The 25,591-nt window shown below is 49.0% G+C and overlaps 1 protein-coding gene and 1 non-coding gene across 19 annotated transcripts in view; both read right to left on the minus strand.

Annotated features, from left to right (window-relative positions):
- MAP4 (microtubule associated protein 4) overlaps positions 1-25,591 on the minus strand; it is a 242,992-nt gene that overhangs the window by 182,468 nt on the left and 34,933 nt on the right. For 17 of the 18 annotated variants that reach the window (XM_053263541.1, XM_053263538.1, XM_053263537.1 and 14 more), the window contains exon 2: positions 3,330-3,378. The exons of the other annotated variant lie outside the window; for it this stretch is intronic. The gene's annotated coding sequence lies outside the window, so the exon portion shown is untranslated. The remainder of the gene's footprint in view (positions 1-3,329; positions 3,379-25,591) is intronic. 18 annotated transcript variants of the gene reach the window in all.
- On the minus strand, positions 8,458-8,565 carry LOC128332226 (U6 spliceosomal RNA). Its single transcript, XR_008310632.1, has one exon. It is a non-coding gene; the product is annotated as a U6 spliceosomal RNA (small nuclear RNA).

Here is a 25,591-nt window from a genome sequence, read left to right on the forward strand (position 1 = left end):
TGTGTCCTTAAGCCACACTGTCCTGCTGCTGTCTCTCAGCCTCGAGTAGGAAGGTGGCACCACAAATCAATGCAGCCGGAAAACAGCCCTAAGCCAGTGCTTCTAGAAGGACCCCAACAGGTTGCAAGCCTCAGCTGCACCTGGCAGGAATGGTCTCCATACAAAGGAGAGCTGGTCTGGTGGTAGCAAGCATGACTTGTCCCCTTAGCTAAGCAGGGTCTGCCCTGGTTGCATCTGAATGGGAGACTTGATGTGTGAGCCCTGGAAGAGATTCCCCTCAGGGGATGGAGCCGCTCTGGGAAGAGCAGAAGTTTCCACGTTCCCTCCCTGGCAGCATCTCCAAGATAGGGCTGAGAGAGGTTCCTGCCTGCACCCTGGGAGAAGCCGCTGCCAGTCTGTGAAGACAATACTGAGCTAGGTAGACCAACGGTCTGACTCAGTATATGGCAGCTTCCTATGTTCCTATCCTGTCTCCCCTTAGCCTTCTCTTCTCCAGGCTAAACAGACCCAGCTCCTTCAACCGTTCCTCACGTGACTTGGTTTCCAGATCCCTCGCTATCTCGGTTGCACTCCAATGAACCCATTCCAGTTCATCAACATCCTCATTAAGAAGTGGGGCCCAGAATGTGCTCGTCAGACATCAAGGTGCTCCAAGTGAGATCTGACCAGCACAGAGTAGAACGATTACTTCTTGTAATCTGGTCACCGTGCCTCTGTTAATGCAGCTGCAGATTGCATTCGCCTTTTTAGCAGCCGCATCACACTGCTGGCTCATGTTCAACTTGCTGCTCATTAAGACACATGGGTCCCTTGGACATGGACTGCTGCCCAGCAAGGCCTTCCCCATTCTGTACTTCTGGCATTTGGTCTTTCTTACCCAAATCCAGGACTTTACACTTGTTTCTGTTGAACTTCACTTGGTTGGTCTTGACCGAATATCAGAGCCTGTCCAGATCTAGAACGGATCTCAACTGCCTCCTATTGTGTTAACTATCCAAGCCCCCAGCTTCATATTCATTATCTACAGATTTGATAGGCATCCTTTCTACTCCCTCCTCCAAATCTGTTAGGCAAATGAACCTTAGGGGGTGGGGGGCTGCAGGTCCACAGCACCTTGTTGCATGCCACCCCCTACCTTCACTCCAGGAAGCTGTGGAGCCATTCATGAGTATTCACTGGGCACAACTGTTCAAACAGCTGTGAATCCACCTAACTTTTAATATACTACAACCAAGCCAGGCACAAAGATCAGCCCCTCTGAAAATCTCAGGTTTCATTTTCAAAGCAAGATTCTAGGGCCCAAAGCAGCACAGATTAGCTTCCAAGGGTGTGTAGGGGTCAGCATCTTCCAGAATCCTGTCCCGTCACTTCTGCAGCCTTTGAGATTTCCAGTGATCACAAGCTCCAGCATCCTGCATGGCTTCTTGCACCTCCCACGAGGGAAGGAGAAATAACCTCGTTCAGCAGTGGAGCTCTGGCTTTGCATGCAGAATGCCATCTCTTCAACTCCCCCCCACACACACACCAGCAGAATCTCCAGGTGGTACCCGACACTTGCCTGAAACCCGACTCTCTGCCAGTCAGCAGAGACGATGCTAAACCAGACGGACCAATGCTCAGACTCTATACAAGCCAGTTTTGTATGAGAATGAGCTACGCAAGAAAAAGTCTAAGCACCTTAAATTCCATTTTTGCAAACTGCAGCACTTTAAGCCACTGCCGATTACACTGCATTATAGCATATATAATTATATATTATATAATATTATCTATATCATCCCAGAAAACAACATGTGTTACCTATCCTGCCCCAGTCTACACACTGTACAGAGTTACACAGGCAGTAAACATGTCCCTGTTCCCAAGAGGCTTAGACGCTGGAAAACAGAGGCAGGAAAGGACAGACAAGGATAGGGAGGTTAGAAATGTGGACGGGTGTCACTCCATGGCCTCAAAGATGGGTTATGGCTGGGAATGAGGATTAAGAGGATAAAGCCAAAGGCCATCTAGACGAGGAGGTGGGCTCCGAAGGGAGAGAACAAGGTGGCACCACACATGCTCAGTGAGGGGACAGCAGAGGGCAGCAAGCAACCACGGGCAGAGTGTCGTTTCAGGGAGGGAGGGAGGGAGGGAGGGACCTTCAATCAGCTGCCGTCAACATTCATAGGACTTTATGGAGTACAGGAACAAAGCAAAGCAAGGAGTCAAGTCTGATTTATTGTCAGATTGCCCTCAGATGGAAGAAGCATGACTCACCTGTGATCTATAAGAGAGAGAAGAGTAAACAAGCAGCAGCCAACAGTAGGAGAACCCGGTTCTACAGACAGAACTTCCAGTTTTCCGAAATCCCATGAGGAGGCGAGCACTATTTTGAGCATGAATTGTCCCTTTGCTAAGCAGAGTTCACCCTGGTCTGCAACTGAATGGGAGACTACACTGGAAGATCTTCCCCTTAGAGGATGGGGCCGCTCTGGGAGGAGCACCTGCCTGCTTGCATCCGGAAGGCTCTAAGTTCCCTCCCTGGCAGCAGCATCTCCAAGAGAGGGCTGGGAGAGACTCCTGCCTGCAGCCTTGGAGAAGCCGCTGCCAGTCTGGGGAGACAATCCTGAGCGAGATGGACCCAGGGTCTGACTCGGCATAAGGCAGCTTCCTAGATACCAGGGCCTGCAAGGGGCATCCACAGCAGGGTCCTGCACAGCTACGTGATGGTTTTTTCTTGCCTCCAACATATGCACCCAGATGTCCCTGACTTCTCCAAACCTCCCCTATCGCCCATGTGTGAAAATCCTTGAATCTTGCAAGCAAATACTCTAAGAGATGGATTTGCTTTTGGCATTGCTGATGAAGGAGCAGATCTAAAGTGACAGAAACCTTAAAGGCGTGTGTGAGCGTGCGCGCAGACACACACAAATGTAGAAGCCGCCTATTCCATTGGCCAAGTATTCCCCAAGGAAACTTCTACACACCGCCTGAGTCAGAGCTTGGAAGACTCTACCAAAGTGACCTCATCTCGTCTCCTGCAATGACCAGATGGGGCCTGCTGAGCTGTACTGCTAAGTCACGGCAGCCTTTCCCTGCTCGAGTTTCAACAGCCCTGCTTGGATACATGACTAGTCCTGACTTCAAAATGGCCACTCACCTACTCTTCACTGGGCAAGTAAAAATGTCCTCCTGGAAGGAAAGCTGTGACCTGGTTGCTGCCTTTAAGGCCACCGACGACTGTATGCAAGCCAAGTGGGCTATCGCTCACTGGCTTATTTGCAGGGCCGGAATAGCTGGGGCCTACTGAAGCACGCAGCGCAGTACCTACGGTGAAAAGCAGTTCTTACCTTAAGCAGATAATCGCTTAGTATGTCCTGGATCTCGCAAACCGCTTATCTGCAAAAGAAACAGACAAATGCAACTGTTGAGGCGCCAATGAAGTAATGAGGGTTTAGAGTTCCAGCACAGGCCAAGTTGCTCATCGCAGCAGCCCAGGAAATAAATGCAAGGTGCTTTATCGCTATCGTCTCACTACATGGCCTCTTGTCCGTGTGGCCTCCCCTCTTCAGCCAGGAGACCGTGCTCATCAGGGTACGAATCCAGAAGCTTCTCACGCACTACTCAACATGAACTTCAATTAAGGCCCCATCCATTAAGGAAGGCTCAGGCAACAAAAGGCAGCACACTTTGAAACTGCACAGAAATCTTCGTCATACAGAACAGACATACAGCGCTTCTCGGCTTACAGCACGCAAGTTTTCATTACTTGCGCAGTTCCAACCAAGCACACAAGTGACATAATCAAACTGTTTAGCCCTTCGGAGAGACATTAGCGCAACACGCAACCCCCAGCAGGCTAGCTAAACTCAACGTATACAGGAGGTGAAAGAAAGAACAGGTAGAGCCACACAGAGGAGACAAGCAGACCAAAGGGAAGTGCAACGTTTCTGTTGCTGCCAAGACCCGGCTGTGGAAGCTGGCGCAGCTGCATCGACACACTTCTGCTTCCCAAAGCCCTGAGGTCAGATTTTAAAAGGGGGCCCAGAAACACAGCAGGCTGTTTAACCCTCGGCCATCTCAGCAGGCCCTCCTTGACAGACGGAGGCAACTAGGGATCACAACACACACCAGAGGCCAACACAAATTAGGGGGGCATCTGTAACCCCCACTTTGCACCACAGAACACCTTGAAACCTCCACCATAATCCACCCCACACATGCTCTAAACCACAACGAAGGTAGAGGGGAGACAGACAGGGCTTCGGTTTTTCATCTGTGTGCGGAATGAGTTTTGTTCTGGGCGGCAGGATCAAGGCAGTGTGTGCACACACCTGCATTCAGAGTGGGGCCTTCCTGATTCAACCTGAGCGGGATCTAAAGTTAACTGAGCCGACATCCAAAAACGTGTGAGTGCACGCACGCCTTAGAGGGAACACTGTAGGGCTTGCGCGAAACTCCCAGAGCATCATTTCCTAGGATTCCCCGTCTTCTCTGGAAATTCCATACAAACCAGATGACAGAAGCCAAGCCACCAGCGCCAAGCAGAGAGGGAGCTGCGAGAGCCAAATCCTATTTGCAAGCTGAGGCTTGGGGAGGGGTCCACGGCAAGGCAGGCATCATGCCAGGTGAAGCTGCCCCATGCAGTACTTCCTTTCTTTCTGTTTCATTCAAGTTATGCCTCCTCTGTGTCACTGGCCAAAGAGGCTCCGGTGTGTCACCGACAGCCTCCGCTATTCCCAGCAAGGCCCACGGCAAAGGGCCCAGCGCTGCCTCTCGGTGATTTCGCTGCTCTGCTGCGCCAGATGTGAGACCCCGCGGAAGTCCCACAGGCCCTCCACAGCTTCTTAGGAAATCTGCATAAAGAGGGTGGGGGTCTGTGGGTCATACTTGAGGCTCTGGGGGTGCAAGAAGGTTCAAGCACCCCCTACTCGACCCAGCAAGACGGTTCCGAGTACTCCTTTAAGTCAGGATTTCAGCAGTCCCAACGGTCAATTCGGCAAAATGGCTGGGATGGTGCCAACGGTGCCATCAGTGCATGACGCAGAGGAGTGAGCCCAAGGCTTTGAGGGAGGCTGCATCGGAAGACGAGCTGAGAGTCTGAAGTCCAGGAATGTTCGGATCCAGAGGACAGGAGAGAGCTCCCTGCAAACGAGGGAGGGCTTTGAGAACCCCTGGCCTGAGGAGGTATTTATGTTTCAAGTCTGGCATTCAGAGGCAGGGGTCTGCTACCTTCTCTGCCCTTTCTCCAAACGTAGGCTGGGTCCAGGGGGGAAAGACCAGTCACTTCTTTGTCAAAGCAAACAGCCAGCTGCTGAAACTGCCTGGTCAGTTTCCTTTGGATGAATCACACTGCACTTGGGTACTGAACTTCACAGTGAAACTGCCCCGAACGACACAGAGGTTTCCCAGCCCCAGTTCAGAGGAGAGAGCTTTCCAGAGGGCGGCCACAGAAATATTCAAAGCCCCAAGAAGAGACTTCAGCGAGACAGAAGGAGAGAGTCTTGGGCCAGGCTATGCATTACATCCAGCTCATGCTTTCCCCTCCACTGTTTTCCAAAAGCCAAAACCAGCCCGAGAAGGCAGAGAGAGGGTAATTCTGCAGCCCCAAAACCAACCCCTCAAGATGCTTTTGCCACCTAAGGGGGGAGGGAATAGGGGGTCCCCTCCCCCCTGCCTCCCACAGTCGAGCTGCACTTGGAAGAGACAAGAGGGGAAAGGGTTCAGCACTTTCTATCCACCCTTCCTCCAAACCAACCCTCATCCTGCCCAAGAAGATTTTGGCTTAAAAAAAAACAAAAAAAAAACCTGGAGAAAAACCCATGGAACTCCATTCAACAGTCAGCCTGAGTTTTATCTGGGAGGTAAGAGTATGGCGCAGTGGGGAAATGTCTCGATTAGCAAGCCAGAGGTTGCCGGTTCGAATCCCCACTGGTATGTTTCCCAGACTATGGGGAAACATCTAAATCAGGCAGCAGTGATATAGGAGAGATGCTGAAAGGCATCATCTCATACTGCGCGGGAGGAGGCAATGGTCAACCCCTCCTGTATTCTACCAAAGGAAACCACAGGGCTCTGTGGGTGCCAGGAGTCGACACTGACTCGACGGCACCCTTTACCTTTACTTTAGGAATAGGAAGAGGGACAAAGCACCAGAAGACAGGGATAGTCAGCAGCTCAGTTGTTAGGCCAGAAACTATGGAAACCCTGCTAACCGAGCAAAGAGGCACTTTCTCGTATATTTAGCAGGGAGAGAGCAACCGGCCCTATCCAGCCCCAGCACCACAGCATCCTCACTGTGGCCACTGCTGGTGTCTGTCTTGTGTTTCTTCTTAGGCTGTGAGCCCTTTGGGGACAGGGAAGCTACCTGACGCATTTAATTCTATTTCAACCACTTTGAGAACTTTCGCTGAAAAGTGGTATGGAAATATTCATAGCACTAGAAACCAGGAGGCGGCTCTTGTGGGGAGGCGAGTTAAAGGCAAGCATACAAGTAAAAAAGTGATTTTAGCCCTTTAATAATTCAGTTGCAAGGCTCTTTTGCAACACTCATACTTGGGGAAGCCCAAAGCTCTCCTAAGGTAGGAGATGCGAGTCAGGTCTGAAACACAGGATGCGATCTGAACACGAGGGGAGCGCAAAAGTCCTAGGGGATTCTGGAGCCCAGAGTCAAAACGCTCATATGTGCACCCATTCCATGGGAGAAGTTTCAACAGATCAAGCCTGCACAGCATAAAGCCCGGGGGGACTTTTCTGTTAGCCCCCAGGAAGGCGTATCCAGCAGCAGGAGCCACGAAAAGCTCTTGGCTGGTCCCACTGACGAGAGGCAGCGGTTCAATGGACTTATTGATTGGTTGCTAAATGTATATACCACCTTTCATTGAAACAATCCCAAGGCGGTTTACAGCAAAATTTAAAAACAAGCTTGTAAAAAAGACACAATTAAAACATTAAGCTAAAAATATAAAACAAATCTGATTAAAAATTTAAAACAAAAGCATAAAAGCAATACAGAGTACAAAGAGCAGCAGTAGAGCATCAAATAAATGCCTGGCCAAAAAGCCACGATTGAACTTGGCTGCTTAATACCAAATGAGGTGCACGTGGTGGGCGACCAAGGAGAAAGGGGCCCAGCTGCTGCCCTGGGGGCCAGGGATGCAGAGGGGCTGGAGGAGCAGCAGCAGCCATCAAGCAGTTCCCTTTTCCAGTCACTTCCCTTTTTTCCGTAGGGGGCTGTCCTCTCCAGAAACTGCCTGCCAGTGCCATCCTATGCTCCTTTACTCGGAAATATGTCCCACAGTGCACCCAGTCAGGCTTACTCCCAAGTAAGCATGCCTAGGACTGCAGCCTGGAAGCAACAGCAACTGAGGGAGAGGGAAGGACCTGCCACATCCTTGGGGCTCTCATGCACTCCAGCAGCTGCCCCACTGGCTGAGCAGGGACCGGGCCTATTTTCACGCCACTATCCTGGTTTAAAATGGTGGGTCTCTTGATGGGGACAAGATCCACAAGCAGCAAGTAACTGCTCTAATCTTCTATATACATACACAGTTCTCCTGGGTGTGCCTTGGAATGTGCGTCCCGGGGCCCAGCTGATTGGCTGGGTGGCGGAGGCACCTGATTGGCTGAGGCACACCCAGGCCTGGCCGCGGAGGCCAGGAGGCAGCGGGCCCAACTGGAGGCGAGGCGCCCATTGGAGGCCGGGGCGGGAGGGAAACAAGTGGCAGGACTTCCCTGTTCGCCGCCCGGGAGGAGGAACGGCGGCGGGGCCCTTTTCGGCCGGCCGCCACCTGGAAAAAAGGGCCCGTGGTGGCGGTGAGGTCTGGCTGGAAATGGCCGCCCGCCACTGTAAAATGCTCAGTGCAGGTGGAGGGGGGGGGAAGAGAGAGTGGGGCAAGAGAGAGTAGGGCAGGAGGGAGGAGGCAAGAGAGTGGGGCAGGAGAGAGCGGGGAAACGCCGGCCCCAAAGAGCACACAGATGCTCTGTGAGGGCCGGCTAGTTAGTGTTAATTTATTTTAACGCAATAATTAATGCACTGACATCTGACCTCGGCCCATGCACACCGCGTCATGGTCAGTTCCGGACCACGGAGACTTTTCAGTTGTGTACCCCTGCCTTAGCTCAATGGACGTGCCTTCCCATTGATGGTGGGCTCAGGAGTGAGTTGTCAGCGGGGCTCGTTACAAGGCAGCACCTCTTGCTCAAAGGGCACCTAGATGCTCCTTCACAAAGCCGAACCCTCCTCTGAACCAGGCCTCTGCCAAAATGAAGGAAGACAAGAATAGCTTCTTTGGGAGCAAGGACTCGTTGCATTCAATGCCAAGTTTCTTCCCAAATTCCCAGCTTAACCTCACATGAACCTCTGCTGCAGAAGCTGTGTTAGCAGCTTTGCATTCCTTGCAAGAAGCATCAGATGGGTGCTAGCAAGGCCACCATCCAGAGATCCGAGCACTTGCTAGGACAGCGACAGCAAGTTCCAAATCCAAAGCACTGATTCTGCAATGGCCTGTCATTCGTTGTGCAGGGGCCATGCTAATCTTCTCTGCATCGTTCCAGTTTGAGTATATGTGCTGCTGAAGCGATCACGAAGCAACGGCCACACAGCCCCCTTCACGCCGTGATTTCCACATGCAATCATGTGGGGTGCAATCCAGTGGCACAATTCCATCGCTGAAGAGATGCAGCCACTCCTGCCAGCTGGAAAATGCATCTCGGAATCCTCCTTCATGTGCACCATAGAAGCCACAGCGGCCACACGCAATGCACATCACTGCATTTTGTCAAGATTCTCCTGCCGCCTTGAGCAGGCAGAATTTTCATTTCAAGATGCCAGACTGCACCCAGGCACTGGTGAGATTATACTACGGTTTGCCACTGCACAGATGTTCCCCAGGAACAAGAACCAAAGCAGCTGGCGCAAACTATTACCCCACCTCCGCACCGAATCAGCCAACTTTAAAAGTCAGCATGAAACTTTAATAGAGTGGCCTCTAAGTGCAGCAAGTACTTCAACAGAACCCAAACTGCATCTCTGAGATGCCTACATCCAGCCTCCAGAGTGGTGCCCTGTGACCCTGTTAACACCACAGGCAGAGAACTGGGGAGAGATCTGGAAGGAGGTCGGAAGGGGGAAGTGTTCACTTCTCAAAAAGGGACCACTCCAATAAAATGACCATAGTTGCTCACCATGACTGTGTACTTTTCAAGACAGACTCCTGGCACATTCTGAAGAGTGTTACTTTCTGATCCCCAGGGAGTGTAGTTTTCCCCCCTAAAGAGCTTCTTCTAGCATCACCAGGCTTCGCTCTTACCAAGATGGCAGGCCCCAGTATGGGCTGCGGCTTTCCAAGCAGGGACTCTCGTGACTGAATGTTGCTCCCTACGAAGAGAATCTCTCTAACACAGGAGGAGGAGGAGGAGATGGGGCTAGAGCCCTTCTGACTCACATGCTAGTGCTCAATCTGGAGGAAATGCTTTTGTAGGGAGGTGTGTTGAGTTATGCAAGTGCCCCTGTGCTCTCTGGAGAGGTGCAGTCCAAACACAGCTTGGTTTGCTAAGTAAGAAGCAGAGGTCAGGTTTCCTAAAAAGCGATGGGTCGCATTCCGAGGCTTAGAACTGGTGCTTTCCTACCTCACAGAACCCTTCCCACAGCTGTGTGTCATTCACTGTTTGAAGGGTGCATTTCTCAGGCACAGCTGGCAACCCACACGTGCGGTCAAATCTCACTGCTGCTGCTGCCGCCTCACACCCAGCCCTTTTCTGCAGCCAATGTCCGGATGTGCTTGGCTGCTGTTACTGATTTTCTCATCGATAAACCCCAGGGGTCCCAGATCCGCAGTCTGAAAACCGCTGGCTCCACACCGTACACAGAGAGAGGCCTCCCGAGGATACAGCTCTGCCCCTCCACCCACAGCAATGGCGCTCTCCCCACACGCCTCCTGTGCCCAAGCCTCTGCCACCATGCCCTTCACGGTACTCAGCCAATCGATCTTTGCCACAAAATCCTCGATATGCTCAGGTTTGCTTAATGTGCGCCTTTTGTCCCAAGGACAGGAGTGGGTTGCCCTGGGGCAGGTGTTGGCTTCTTGATGGCACCGGTTCTGCACAGGGTCCTCGTGCTGCCCTCCAACCGTCTGTTCTTCTCATCCCCCATCACAGCCTTCACGACCGGAAATTTCCTATAACACTTGCTCTATTTTCAGAAAGGAGATATGCAGCACTGGGCATATTAAATGTGACAGCCAACTGGAAGCAAACTTTTCAGAAAGAGCAGAGCAGTCTGCAAGCGACAGGGAGGGCCCAGCCCTGCCCAAGCCTTTCCCTTCCACCTCGACTTCACGTCCTGACAGGGGAGCTTGCCAGCGCTCATGGGACATAGAGATTATTCCAGATGCTGCTGGACTACAACTCCCATCAGCCCCAACAATACATATTGATTGGTTGGTTGGTTGATTAAGTGCTGTCAAGTCGGTGTCGACTCTTAGCGACCACATAGATAGATTCTCTCCAGGATGCTCTGTCTTCAACTTGGCCTTTCCTCTCAGTGGTGCATTCATCGCTGTTGTAATCGAGTCCGTCCACCTTGCTGCTGGTCGTCGTCTTCTTCTCTTGCCTTCCACTTTCCCCAGTATTATTTCAAGGGAGCTGGGTTTTTGCATAATGTACCCAAAATATGATAGTTTGAGCCTGGCCATTTGGGCCTCGAGTGAAAATTGCCTTACCATTGCCTTCTCCCGCGCAGTCTGAAATGATGCCTTTGTCCTTGTCACTGAAGTGATTGCCCGCCTCCAGCACCTTCCTATATCGCTGCTGCCCAATAGAGGTGCCTGCTTGCTTCAGCTGGGCAGCTGGGATGACCTTCGCAATTTGGGTGACCCTACTGGAAGTATATCTCCCACCGTACTTCACTCATGCCATCCAGGAACACCGCCCTCTGCCACGATGAGGCAGCATAGCAGGACTTGGGGGAGGCAATAAATATTAGCTGGGGATAATGGGGAGTTGTAGTTCAGCGACATCTGGAGTACCACAGGTTGGGAACCCCTGATGCAGGCCAACAGAATTCAATGAATAAGGAAACCGGTTTACATGGGACTTAAAAAAAAAAAAGCATAACTGAGAAATGCTTTGGTTCAGTCAGCCTAATTACCAGGCAAAGACAGGTCACTATAATACCCATTTTACACATGGAAACAAAAGTCAAGAATAACTTCTCCAAAGATGAACAGGGAGCCTATACCAGGAATCTCCATCAACCTCAGTCACAGTGGCCGAAGGCGATCAGACGATACCGGAGGCACCTTTTAAAAGTGGTGAATCTCTTTATTGAGCAGGGGGAGAACAACTGTCCCTCTCCATCCCCAGCACAGCATCCCTTCAGTGGCTGTTGCTAGTGTCTGTCTTATGTTTCTTTTTTTAGATCGAGATCCCTTTGGGGACAGGGAGCCATTTTATTTATTTATATTTTATTATTATTTATTTTATTTATCAAATTTGTACACCGCCCAAACTTTCATCTCTGGGCGGTTAAATGGCATAAAACAAGTTTAAAACATATACAAAAAACTTAAAACAATTTAAAAATTTAAAAATAAACCAGAGATTAAAACCTTAAAAAATTGAGGAAGCTGAGAAAGCTTGGGCGAAAAGATGGGTTTTCAGGTGTTTTTTGAAAACTGACGACTCTGGATTTAAGATGACCCCTTTAAATAATACCGGTCACACCCTATATTGACTCAAAAGGAAGAGGATTCTGAATGTAAGAATTGGGACGACACCCCAATCTCAAATATCAAAAAACAGGGGGAGGGAGAATCTAATCTTGGATTCAGGTAGGTAGTTAAACAAACTGGAACCCAACTACAAGCAGCTGCCTTCAAGACCATCTCAGATCTCATTTTGAGCGTGTCTCCAGTTTCCGGGATAAAGCAGACTTTTCTACGCAGAAAAGCCCGACTCTTTGGAACAAGAGTCTCTGGATATCCCTAATAGTAATCCTAGCTTGTCAGGAGAGGGAACCAAACACAATTCACCTCTTGGTTAACTACTATCTTCTACCTGGGCCCTCTGCCAGCCAGCATCTACACTTACCAGAGTCTTAAATCACACACACACGCCGGAAGCACCGCAGGATTGCTTTCTAGAGAGGTGTAGAAGCCAAGTTTTGGATGCAGCCTTGCTTAGAACAAAGGTAGTGCTTCATAAGATGGATAAAAGTCTTTTTTACATGTGTGTCAGTTTTTAGTAAATTTTTCAATTATAAACTTTTTGAAATAATTTGTTTGAGAAGGAAATCTGGATGTGATGCAAAGATATTAAAAGCTATACTCATTCCATAACACTGAATCAGGATGGTCTATAAAGCAGATCATCTGGGTGGGTGAGTAGGTGGAGATACCTACCCCGTACCCACCCACCCCCATGTAAAGGGAAACTACTGGGGAAAGAGTTTGGGGCAAATCATCCTGAGTGTGACTTAACAGAAAGAAACAATAAATCATATTTTGTCATTTTTATCATGCCCTCCTAATGGACCTAATAAGGACTAGCAAATCATGGAATCCAGAAGGTGCCACACCAAGAGCCCACACAAATGATTTGGTAATCCTATTTTCATGCTTTCCAATTACTTAAGTGCTGCAACATATCCAGTTCTTGGATCATGAACAGTGTTCCCTCTAAGGTGCACACACATGCGCACACTCACAAGATTTTTGATGTCCACTCAGTTAATTTTAGATCCCACTCAGGCTGCATCAGGAAGGCCCCACTCTTAAAGCATGTGCGCACACACTGCCTTGATACTGCCGCCAAGAACAAAACTCATTCCGCACACAGATGAAAAAAATGAGAGAGAACAATGATCATGAATATTTGTGCCTCTGTCCATTAAAGAGCATGGCCATCTACTTCCTATCTCCGGGAAAAGACAGTTTTGCTCCCTACCACCACCCTTTGTTTCTGGAAAGTTTTGGACACCTACTGTGTGATCCAATGCATATTTACTCAGAACAAAGTCCTACTTTGTTCAATGAGATTCAAATAAGCGTGTGCAGAATTGCAGGCTTAGCCTAGCTTAGTGTCCTTGCATGTAAACAGAGAAGGCCATACAAAAATTATTCTCTTCTATTTAAGCAGCAATTCTTCAGTGCAAACACTGGATGACCAGAAGGTTTTTACGTGATGCCAAGTTGTACCAAGGTTCCACGGGGCCGTAGGTTGGAACAACTGTTCCCAAAGCCAAGAACCAAGTCAAGAGGCCCGATTCTTGCGCGCCTGTTTGGTAAAGGCCAAAGAGGGTACGGGGAAGCAGGGAGGTATGTTGCCACCCCAAGGGAGCCTTTACAAGTGGGGGGGAGTGCACTCTCCCACACCCTTAAAGTTATCCCCCCTCCCTTCACCGGTTCCTTGCACATCCCTACTCTATAGCAAGAACTTCCTCCAAAGTGAAGAGTAACTTGAAGCCTGACCCCTATACATCTTTACTTGGCAACAAGTCTGATTAAGGTCAACAGAGCCTTACTTTCAAGTAAAACTTGCATACGATTGAGATCTATCAGTTTTAGACAGAGCTGTTTAGAGTCAAGCTGCTGGGTGCAGATACACATTCAAAAATGGGTCTAGTACTTCAGAAAAGCCCCAGAAAAGCCCAGTAAGTAGGTGGTTTTGCATTGATCTCTGAGAGCAAGTCAGTGAAGAGAACAATAAGTACTTTTTATTGGCCAGGTGTCTACAGATGCACTGTGCATCTCTGACCTTTCAACCCAAGTACAAAAATCTATCCTTTACTGTTCCATCAATACGCAACTCCTAAACCGTGAAAAACTGTTCTTACATCTTTCCAGACCATGCTCAGGACAATGCCCAAACTAACTCAATTTCAGATTAATCCCAGAGGAATGAGAGGTTTTTAAACACACACACACACACACACACACACACACACACACACACACACTTACATGAGATGGGACACTATGACAGAATTTAGGAATACCATCTTTATAGGACTTCAAAACCAACTGCCGTATATCAACATAGACACACAAACGCAGCTTTGTGCACAATTGCCATGTTGATATGTTACATTCAATTTGCATGACTTTCCTCCAGGAAAGAGCCACCCATGGAGGAAGTGAATCACGTGTGATACAGTCGTCAGGAGAAAAACCAGAAATGGGTCTAGATTCCATACTTTCAAAGAGCGGACCACAAATTTTAGTCAGGATGGGCAGCCAGACATCTAGTCACCACCTGCTCTTCTCCCCTCAAGACATTCAGAAACAAAGGCACCCCAAATGACCAGTGTTCCCTCTAAGGCATGCGCATGTGTGCATGCTCACATGTTTTTTTATGCCCGCTCAGTTAATTTTAGATCCCGCTCAAGTTGAATCAGGAAGGCCTCACTAGGAATCAGCGTTCTCTCTCCTTTTTTTCATCTGTGTGCGGAACGAGTTTTGTTCTGGGCGGCAGTATCAAGGCACTGTGTGCAGACACGTGCATTCAGCATGGGGCCTTCCTGATTCAACCTGAGCAGAATCTAAAATTTACTGAGCGGACAGCAAAAAACTTGTGAGCGTGTGTACATGCACACGCCTTAGAGGGAACACCGCTCTGAATGCAGGTGTGTGCACACTGCCTTGATACTGCCACCCAGAACAAAACTCATTCCGCACAGAGATGGAAAAATTAGAAAAAAACACGGAAACTGACCCCCCTCATTCCTCAAGTTATCAAGGAAGAACCCTGCACCCCACCAGCCACCAGTTCCCGCAATGTGTGGAGAACTCAAAAGGGAGGGGAAGATCTCACTGTGAGCTGAATATCCAGTAGTCCTCAAAAGTCACAGCATTTGTGGACCCCTGCTTTGGGTGGATGACTTCATGGAGGAGATGTTCTTATGCTTTCCAGAGCTATAGAGGGGCACATGGAAACAAGACCACCTTGAACAATAACAAGAGGGGGGGAAACACCAGGCTGGGGAAAGTAGTTTAGCTCCTCCTACATTATTTCTTCCAAGGTCTATCTCAAGATATGGGCAGGGCTGCCACCCGTGCAAGGACCAGACTGCACCCTTGTCATTTTTTGGAGCACAATGTGAATGAAACTAGAATGTTTAAAGAAAAAAAATATTGAGACTAATATTTATAATTTGCACCTCCAGGTGAGATTTTCTCACAGCTATAGGTTCAGCTTCCTAAGAGCCCAAAGCCCAGGAGGGGCCTTTTCGGTTGTGGCCCCTCGACTTTGGAACAGCCTCCTGGAAGAGCTTCGCAAGCTTCCCCTCCTCAGTGTTTTTAAAAAACCTGACATCTTTTTAAAGAGGCTTTTAAATATTTTATCTGCTGCTTACATCTGGAAGTTCTTTTAGTTCTTAGCTTTCAGCTTTTTAATAACAACTTTTAATTGGATTTTTTTTTAAAAAAAATGCAATTTTAAGTGTAGTTCTAGCTTGGTCTTTTAACTTATTTAATTTTATTGTTTACTTTAAATTGTAACTATTTTATTAATGTTGTGAGCTGCCCCAAGCAGTAGTGTGCTGGAGGGCAGGGTATAAACATTTTACATACATATATACATCTGGCTTTTGCAAAGAAAATACATCTCTCTTGTAAAATCCTATTACACACACCCCCACGCAGCAGTGTGAGCTGCAAACCCAGACGGCCTCCTTTTGCAACCACAAGCTCATGGCAATTGACTGAGAGTTCATGAACACGGAGCAGGCTACCCAAGTGATTCTGGAGCTCCTCCACTCAAACGGGACCTGAATAGCTCCATGCCCCGAGGTTCACCAGCACTCCAGAAAGCCAACCCAGGAGTGCTGGACTGTCAGCCAGTCTACAGATGTTAAAAAATACAGAATTATGAACTCCCTTGATTAAGAGTCAGGCTCGCTCATCACTAACACACAGCACAGGAGATTTCCTTCCCAAGCACCAATGGACTTGGGAAGCCAAAACACACAGGGGGCTCGGACTTTATTTCCTTTAAAAAAAAAAAAAAAAGGTTTGGCTGTTCTCCCTGCAAAGCTATCCAAGCCCTAAAGACTAATGGAGTTTCACAGCCAGATTTCTTCTTCACCCTGCCTGCAGAAAGGAGAGACCACATCTGGCCTGGCATTCTGAATGAACCCGTATCCCCATGGCCTCTTGACAAGGGCTTCTGACTTATCGGCATCAAGTTCCGCAGGGGCCGGATCGTGTCATATTGTTTACCAACAACATCAGGGCGGGGGCTTTGCAGCTAGCCACCTTTCGCTGACCCTGGGACGCTCGGCCCCCAAAACACGGACTCTGCTGCAGGCTGGCTGCAAACGGCAGCAGACGAAGAGGCAGGCGGGAAAAGAAAACAAGCCTGAAGTGCAACACAAGGCGCTCTGGCTCTTCCAAGCCCGCTGCCAAGAGGGAGTGGAGGATTTATGCAGCCCAAGGTTGAGAGAACGGGAACCGTTCCTTAAGAACCGATTCCAGCCTCTTTGGGCGCACGGGCCAAGAATCCCCCTTCACTGCTAATTTGGTCCAATGCAAGCCACCCCTTGCTGCGCTAAGCAAGGCTGAAGTCGTAAATCATGTCCCTCGTTCAGAATGGCTGAAGGCTTCTTCTGCGAGGCTCAATGGATGATGTCCAGCCCCATCTTCAAGGGATCGTTGGGGAGGGGGGAGGAGACTGGAGCAGGGGGGCGGGGGAGATTCACACTGCTTAAAGCTCACATCAGGCCGAGTTGTTATTTTTATTTATTTAAAATATTTCTACGCCGCCCAAAACTTGCGTCTGTGTGTGATGAACCTAGTTAATTCGGTTTTCACAAGCCCCGACACCCTACACAATCATGAGCCCTACACTTCACTCGGCAAGGGGCTCCTTGCCTTGGGTACCAGCACTGGCGAGCAGGTCAGCACGTGGGGCACTCAGTGGGGCACCCAGCCCGTGCAACTCCCTGGGAGGTTCACACCCTCTGTGGGGGTATTCAGAGAGCAGATGAAAACCGTGCTGTTCATACAGGCTGTGGGCTTGGATGCCTGCATCTTTGCTTTCCCTCTTTTAATGGCTGCCTCCTTGGGTGTTCCACTGGCAGGACAGAAAGAGAGGGAGACACCTTAAAACACTCTTGTTCTTCCTGAAGGCAGCTCGGAGCACAGAAACACACATGCCTATTCCCGACAGGCTCCACCATCACAAGAACGGTGTCGGAGTGGAAACTCGCGCTCTGTGGCGGAAGAAGGGCATGGTCTGCCACAGAGAGAAGGGCTCTTATTTCTCTGGGCACGGTCCCTCGCCTTAGGTCCCCAGATGCTGTTGGACTACGACTTCCATCATGCCCAGACACAGTGGCTGAAGGGTGCCCAATATCACCCACACCATGTTGCAAAGTACAGAGCGGTGCCATGTTGGGTCTGCCCTTCCCTTCCAACATCCAGGACAACTTTGTGCCTGACAGAATGTATTATTATTATTATTATTTATTTATTACATTTATATCCCGCTCTTCCTCCAAGGAGCCCAGAGGGGTGTACTACATACTTCAGTTTCTCTTTCACAACAACCCTGTGAAGGTAGGTTAGGCTGAGAGAGAAGTGACTGGCCCAGAGTCACCCAGCAAGTCTCATGGCTGAATGGGGATTTGAACTCGGGTCTCCCCGGTCCTAGTCCAGCACTCTAACCACTACAGGGTGCATTCTCCTCCAGCGGCAGGCAACAGCTGGGACAAGGGGCAAAGGATGCACATTAGGACGTCCAGACACGGAGGACGCTGAACGCTACGGAGCGCTTGACACAGGACTGCCGTTCGCAGCAGCTGCCTCCGTCCCATCAAGCACAGTTCTGCTCTCGGTGGCCAAAGGCAGGCTCTTAAAAGTTATAAAAAGCTCCCAGGTCTGCCAGGCTGGTTGAATAAGAGGTCTCTCTTTTTAAGAATATTTGTCTGCCTCCCCAAACTCGTGTCTCGGGATTCAGTTAAACCAAAATTAAAACATCAAACCCAGTTTCAAACCACAAGTCACGTTAAAAGGCTTGAGCAAAGGAGGGAGTCTTGGGTGTCTTTGAAAAAGTTATCAGAAATGAGGCGGCTCTTATTTCGGCAGGGAGCGCGTTCCAAAGCTGCAGGGCAGCAACAGAGGAGGCCCCTCCCTGAGTAACCCCCAGACAAGCCGGTGGCAACTGCAGCTGGAACTTCTCCAAAGGGTCTCAAATGGGAGGAGTGCCAAATGTGTCCCTTGCCACTGTGGCTAGAAATAACAGGTACGAAAGTGCCTAGGCAGCCACCTAATAGCACAGCAAGGAAACGACCTGATTATCAAGCCAGAGGTTGCCGGTTCGAATCCCCACTGGTATGTCTCCCAGACTATGGGAAACACCTATATCGGGCAGCAGTGGTATCGGAAGATGCTGAAAGGCATCGTCATCTCACACTGCGTGGGAAGAGGTAATGGTCAACCCCTCCTGTATTCTACCAAAGGCAACCACGGGGCTCTGTGGGCACCAGGAATCAAAATCGACTTGAGGGCACACTTTGCCTTTATGTGCCTAGGCATAAGACCGTTAAGAACGTAAGAAGAGCCCTGCTGGATCAGGCCCAAGGAAGCCTTCTAGTCCAGCATCCTGTCTCCCACAGTGGCCCACCAGATGCCCCTGAGAAGCCCACAGGCAAGAGGCGAAGGCATGCCCTCTCTCCTATTGCTACCCCCCTGCAACTGGTATTTAGAGGCATCTTGCCTCTGATGCTGGAGGTGGCCTGTATAGCCACCAGACTATCGGCAATCCTTGGGATGATCTGGGGCACAGATGCAGAGCCCTGCCTCGCTCTTTGCCGCCCCCCCCCATGTTAACATTTGCTTAGTTTACACGCCCAGCTGCTTTATACAAAGTCTGACAACTGAGCAAAGAGGCCCCTTTCTGAAGTGGGGATTCCCTTTCCTGAGCAGGGGGAGAGCAACTGGCCCGCTCCAGCCCCAGCACAGCATCCCTCCGGTGGCTGATGCTGGTGTCTATCTTATGTTTCTTTTTCGACTGGTGAGCCCTTTGGGGACAAGGAACCTTTTTATTTCTCAACATAAACCACTTTGGGAACTTTTGTTGAAAAGCGGCAAATAAATATTGGTCGTCGTGGAGTGCGGGTGCATCTCAGTGTGGCCAACACTGACCGGCACCAGCTCACAGGAAGCGGCCTTATGCCGTCAAACTATTGGAACATCTCATTTAGTATTGCCTGCACTGACCGGCACCAGCTCTCCAAGGTTTCAGGCAGGCGTCTCTCCCAGCCCTACCAGGAGATGCTGCCAGGGATGGAACCTGGGACCTTCTGCATGCAAGACGGATGCTTTGCCCCTGAGCTATGGTCCTTCTCTAGGGTTGCAGGCAGAGGTCTCTCCGGGTCCCACCTGGAGAAGTCTGGGATTGAACCTGGGACCGTCTGCATGCCGAGCAAGTGCTCTGCCATGGACCGACAGGCCCATCTGAAGAGGTGGCGCAGAATGGCACCTGCCCTACAGATAGACGCACCCCAAGTCTGCAACAGAACAGAAAGGGAAGCTGCGACTCAGATGGCCAATCTAACGCATTTGCCCAAATCTAAGAGCAGGTCCGTCCCCCCCCACACACACACCAGTCTTCCCTGTGAAATGGGGGTGATGATGGTTTGTCTTAGATCCAGTCCTCTTTCTTTATCTTTTACCTTTATCTTGAGGCATTGCCTTACACTCAGAGTTGCCTTCTATTCGGGTAGATAATGGCACATATTATTACCCCGAGTTTTAAGAGGGGCATTTTCTTTAGCTGAAATACAGCCCCAGAAGGCGGCAGACAGTAGCAGGGCAATTTGGATCACAGCAGCATTGCTGAGTGATCGAGGGCTGCTTTCCTGCACACCAGTTATTTTTATCTTAAAACTAGTAAGTGAGGCCCGTCATTGACCAGGCAGAGTCATTTTGTATAGATTACACTTATAGCGCAGCGGGGAAATGACACGACTAGCAAGCCAGAGGTTGCCAGTTCGAATCCCCTCTGGTACTATATCTGGCAGCAGCAATATAGGAAGATGCTGAAAGGCATCATCTCATACTGCACGGGAGGAGACAATGGTCAACCCCTCCTGGATTCTACCAAAGAAAACCACAGGGCTCTGTGGGCACCAGGAGTCAACACCGACTTGACGGCACACTTCACCTTTACACTTATAGGAAAGTTCAAAAAATTTAATACATGTAATAATTTTCTTTTATTAATGTGCTTGCAAAATGGAAATAAAAGAGTAGTAGAAATAAAAGAGATGTGTAGGATTTCAACTTCAAACATGTGTTTTATTGAATAATTACCAGATATGATTAAGCTGAATCACAGTAAACTAGCTGGACCCGCACAGAGCATCTGCACACTAGTACGCTATTGCTCCCCCTGCCACAGTCCCCTCACCCCAGAGACCTCGCCACTCTCACCTGAGCCCTGCTCTTGCTCCTCCTCCTCCTCCCTCCTCCTCCTCCTCCTGCTCCTCGCAGCGCCCGAACGGCTCCCAACTGGAGCTCCAACACCGCTCCTGCCCGGAGCAGCAGCAGCATCGCCTACGTACAATTGGCTCAAGCAGTGGCAGCTGCTCCCGCAGGCCCATTGTTCCTCCTCCAGCCAGGCAAGGAGGGAGACCGCACCTGCAGAGAAACCAGCGCCTAGCAGGCAAGGGGGAACCAATACCACAGAGGCCGAAGTTGACCGGGGCCGGGCAAAGAGAAGTGGAGAAAGGGGCGCAGCCTCTTTGCTCGATTGGGAGGTACAGGCAGAGGGAGCAGGATTCACAGGAGGCTCAGCCAGTGAATAAGCAGCCGGTGTTGGGCACGTCTTGTCTTCTGTGATTGGTTTAGCTCTGCAAGGGCAGGGCTTGTCACGCATTGCCTCAGCCTTTTGAATATATAGATTTATAGGTTTAAATATCTTCTCTTGGGCATGGTGCTTGTGAATTATTGATCTGATTACTGAGCATTAAAAATCTACTGATAACAACAACAACTAAAATATCTCTTTAGCATTTTTGTTAAAATTAAAGAAGATTAAAAGTTCACCGAGCATATTCCGGTGTAAAACGTATCCCATTCAGCCAACTTCAGTGGCAGAGATGTGTGCACAAAACTCGGTATCTGCAAGTCATTGGGAAGTATGACTATTGCGCACAAATTCTTCAAAGTATATAAGATGTAGACTCAATGCAGCTAACAATAAAACAAATACACCATGATCCAAAACAGCACAAAAAGCAGTGCACTACAGCAATCAGATTCACAACCTGGCCCCCAAGAAGCATCTCAGCAAAAGAACAGCTCAAAGAAACTTCACAGAACTCCCATGCAATCCTTACTCCTAAACCTATGCCATCAATTTACAGAGAGGGTAGGATAAACATTAATAGATCGCTTGCAGGCAGAAATCATTCTTGCTTCCATCCTTTTTCTTTTCTTTTAGTTAGGCAGCCATCACCAGGTTTTGCAGTATACAAACTTTTGCATTTTCTGCCAGAATTCTGCTTGTCAATCGGACTGTGGTACGTTCAAGATAGCCAGCAACTCTGACAAGTATGCCTCAAAGCTCCTTTGCTTGGGGCAGGAAAGCGCCTGCCAATTTTTCAAATTATCCCATTTAATCTAACAATATACTTTCCACAGAAGTCACACTGCCCTTGCAAAGAGATTTTCTTTAAAAGTACTACTCAGAATTCCCCAGATGGAAGCACTAAATGAAAAATTTCCTGCAAAGTCTCCTAATCCATCTTGTTTTCACCAAATATACTACAGCAGGAAGAGGGATGGTAGTGAGACAGTTGGGGGGAGAACATGGATTAGTCTCCCAAGGGAACAGACTGTGTTATGTCAAGGGATTTGCATTAGCATTATGAAGAGTTGCAAACTCCTCCTTGGCAGAGCCTTCACAAGCGAACTCGAGAAACAAGACAACATTTTTATTTGTGTGTTTTTAAAAATTCAATATATTTATTTATGCATTTATATCCTGCTCTTCCTATAAGGAGCCCAGAGAAGGGTACACGCTTGTTTATCTTCACAACCACCCTGTGAGGTTGGATAGGTTGAGAGAGAAGAGACTGGCCCAGAGTCTTCTAGTGGGTTTCATGGCTGAATAGGGATCGGAACTCAGGGCTGCCCAGTCCTAGTCCAACACTGGTCCACATGTGCCATCTGTGAGTATTTTTGGAGGAAAGGGGCAGAGGGGTTTCAGACAGACACAAAGAACTACAACTCCCAAGCTTCTTTTTTTGGAGCACATCAGTTCAATTGGTTTAAATTCAGAAAACTACTGTGCCTTCAGCGCATGGCTTCTACTCATCCAACGAAAGTTCTCTTCTATTTCTATTGTCTCCTCATTTGTCATCTCTGTCATCTTGTGCAGGGGGAGTTTGTGTCCATGAATGTGGACTTACAACACATCCTGGCCATGAATCTTCATGTTCAAATGAAGACCGCCAACACAAGAAACATCCCTAGATGCTTACAGAAAAAGATTCATCATGAACCGAATAAGCTATTTAAGGCAGTTGTCGATTTTGCTAACAGTAGAGAATGAAGGGCTAAGTGAACATTGCCATTTCTAACAAGGCAGTTGCAATCTTGAGCGTGTCTACCTGGAGTAAGCTCAACGGAGATGAGCAGCACTGAATTTCTAAACATTGTTAGGACTGGGATGCAAGTTGCAAACTTTCACAGAACATTTTCCAAGCATCGTCAACCTTGGATAACACTGGACCAATGATCTACATGAGGAAAGAATACTGTATTGTGACCTACCTAAACTGGTAGGTTGAAGAAGATAAGATTTCTAATTCCCTTCTATGCTAAAAGAGGGTGACACTGCAAGGCAAGGGCAGCAGAATGCCAAAGGTTTCAAGTCAAGACGGCCGCTACAAAGGAAAGAGCCTGACCTAGTCCAACCCATTACACAAACCCCCACCCAGCCTGGACTTTCGACTTTGAGGAACGCTTATACAATTCTTGGGCACAGCTTTCTAAGCATCAGTTTGGGCAGCTCCGTCATTCTTCCATGGTTAATGATTGTACACAACCACCCTACACAAGAGGTGTAACTACACACAAAACATTTTCTGTGCTAGAGATCTGAGATTCCGTTAGCTGGAAAGAGTGCTCATGTGCACATGTACCGTCAGTACGATCTTTATTCCGGTCAGTGACCAGGAGGACACACGTACTCACCTCCTCATCAACCACAGAGCTAAAAAGAGGCTCTGCAGAGATCGCTGCAGAAACTCAGGGCCCACTCTTGCCAACTAGGACCATATGCCCTTCCTTCTTTGGAAATCCAGGGATGCGCGCACACACACACACGTTTTGGGTGTCCAAAGGTTTTAAGAAAACTCTGTTAAAGATCTTTGCAGGTTTAATTCTTTACTTCAAAAGCTATGGAGGGCAACTAACCTCAAAGCACTGAACCCAGCAAGACCTGCCTCCAAACAAGAATGCACAGGACTGCACTGCAGTTCTACAGAGTTGCAGGGATTCCCTCCCTATTTCCTGCCTTCCAGACAACCTGTGCCATCTCCCCTGCTGTTCCAGTCCCCACCACTTCCCTCTGTGCCCAGCAGGTCCTCCAGCTAAAACCCATCTCTCCAGCAAGGGCTTTCCTAGCCTCATCTATCTGCTGGGTGGGTGGGTGGGGGGCCCTCTGGACCCTTCCCTACATCTCAATCCCGTTCCCAAGCTTCCCCTTGGCCATCACTCTGACTATCAAGGAGAAAGCTTCACCAATGAAGGCCGATCTCCATGGATCTCTCTCCATCCTCCCACTCAGACCTGTGTGTGGCTAATTACTCTGCAGTGACCAAGAATTAGGGGAAACCATCTCGGTAAGTCCCTAAATCTGGGACTCAGCTGCCACCACTGATCCCTTCTTTATTACTCAGAGAGATCAGAGTCCTGAGGTAAAACTGGGGTAATCACTCTCCTAATAATAGTGTAAGGCTAGGCAGTCCAGCTATTTCAAGAACATCCTAGGCAGAACATTGTTTAATTAAAACAGGTGGGAAGTGCAAATGCTTAGGCCCCAAAACAGAGCGAAGTTAAAGACACCTTTCCACGATCTTGCTTAGGGCCAGCTAACCGTAATTTGGTTTGTTACCCTGCCGGATCAGCAGCTCATGGTTCCAGAATCTGGCATGGGGCCATCTTTCTATTTAAACTTCTACAGAAGAGTTGTGATTCAGAAGCCTGCAACCGAACCCTAACAGTTAATGCTGCAGGAGACCCACCCTCACTGTATCGTGTCAAGGAGACTGAAGTCATCCAAGCCCTCTCACTCCACACAGGACTGACTGAGAGGGCCATTGCACCACAAGGCTTTGCTGTAACCCAACCCAAGGCCCAAAATAGAAAGCCATGAGGCTGTGCAGGCGGCCTATTACCATTCAGACCAGACTCTCACCGCAAATGAACAGAGCAAGGGCTTCTAAACAAGCATTCAAAACGCATTTAACGTTTAAGCGTAGAGGTCATAATACAGCACAGCCTAATATTCGCCTCCCACATGTAACATGGAAATCTGAGGGTGCCACACGCATAGCGCTTCCGTTTCTGGCCAGGACTGTCTATTGAGAGAATTTGGACCATCTAGGCAGAATCATCTCCAAAGCAAGATCCAATAAATCACTGACTGAGCAGAGGGAAGACTATGGTTTAATCCAGGGGTTCTCAAACTTGGGTCCCCAGATGTTGGACTTCAACTCCCATAATCCCCAGCCACAATGGCTGAAGGCTTATGGCAGTTGAAGTCCAACAACATCTGGGGACCCAAGTTTGAGAACCCTCAGCTTCAACCTTTTACCTGGCATCCTGTTTCCTTGGAAGTTTGTTTGCGATACAGTAACTCTGCTCACCTACACACATTCTACCAGGAGGACACACACTGCACAATGGAATATTTGCAGTGAGGCCTGTCCAACACTTTGCTTCTCCAGTTGTTTTGGATGGAAGAAGAATAGGTGTTTCATCCAATCTATTTGGATAAAAGCAGGGTCTTGATGGAAACCAGCAGTGCAGGTTCGCTGCAATGTAGCTGCCAAGCCTCGTCTCTTGCCACCCTCTTGCTCATAAAGCTCCACATTTTTCTCAGATGCACTGGGTTTCTGGACCAGGTAGGATTCTCTGTCTTAGAAACACCAGCAGCAGCCCTTAAGAGCACAGAGAACAAAGCCAAGGGTACTGAACCACTCTGGCGCCAAAGTTATCACTGACACACTCCTAATATAAATGTATATGCTTCTCTGGCCAAGAGTAAAAGGCTGAAACAAGAAATACCTAGAAATGTAAGTTAGGCACCTAATGGCGCAGCGGGGAAGTAACTTGCTTAGGCAGCAAGAGGTTGCCGGTTCGAATCCTCGCTAGTATGGAAAACACCTATATCGGGCAGCAGCGATATAGGAAGGTGCTGAAAGGCATCATCTCATACTGCCCGGGAGATGGCCATGGTCAACCCCTCCTGTATTCTGCCAAGAAAACCACATGGCTCTGTGGGCACCAGGAGTTGGCACCGACTCGACGGCACAACCTTACCTTAGAAATGTCAGTTATTTTCTAACTTTGGTTGCATGTGTGTTCTGTGTCCTTACTAC

The sequence above is a fragment of the Hemicordylus capensis genome, chromosome 6 (genome assembly GCF_027244095.1).
Source record: "Hemicordylus capensis ecotype Gifberg chromosome 6, rHemCap1.1.pri, whole genome shotgun sequence".
In the NCBI taxonomy this organism is placed as follows: Eukaryota; Metazoa; Chordata; class Lepidosauria; order Squamata; family Cordylidae; genus Hemicordylus; species Hemicordylus capensis.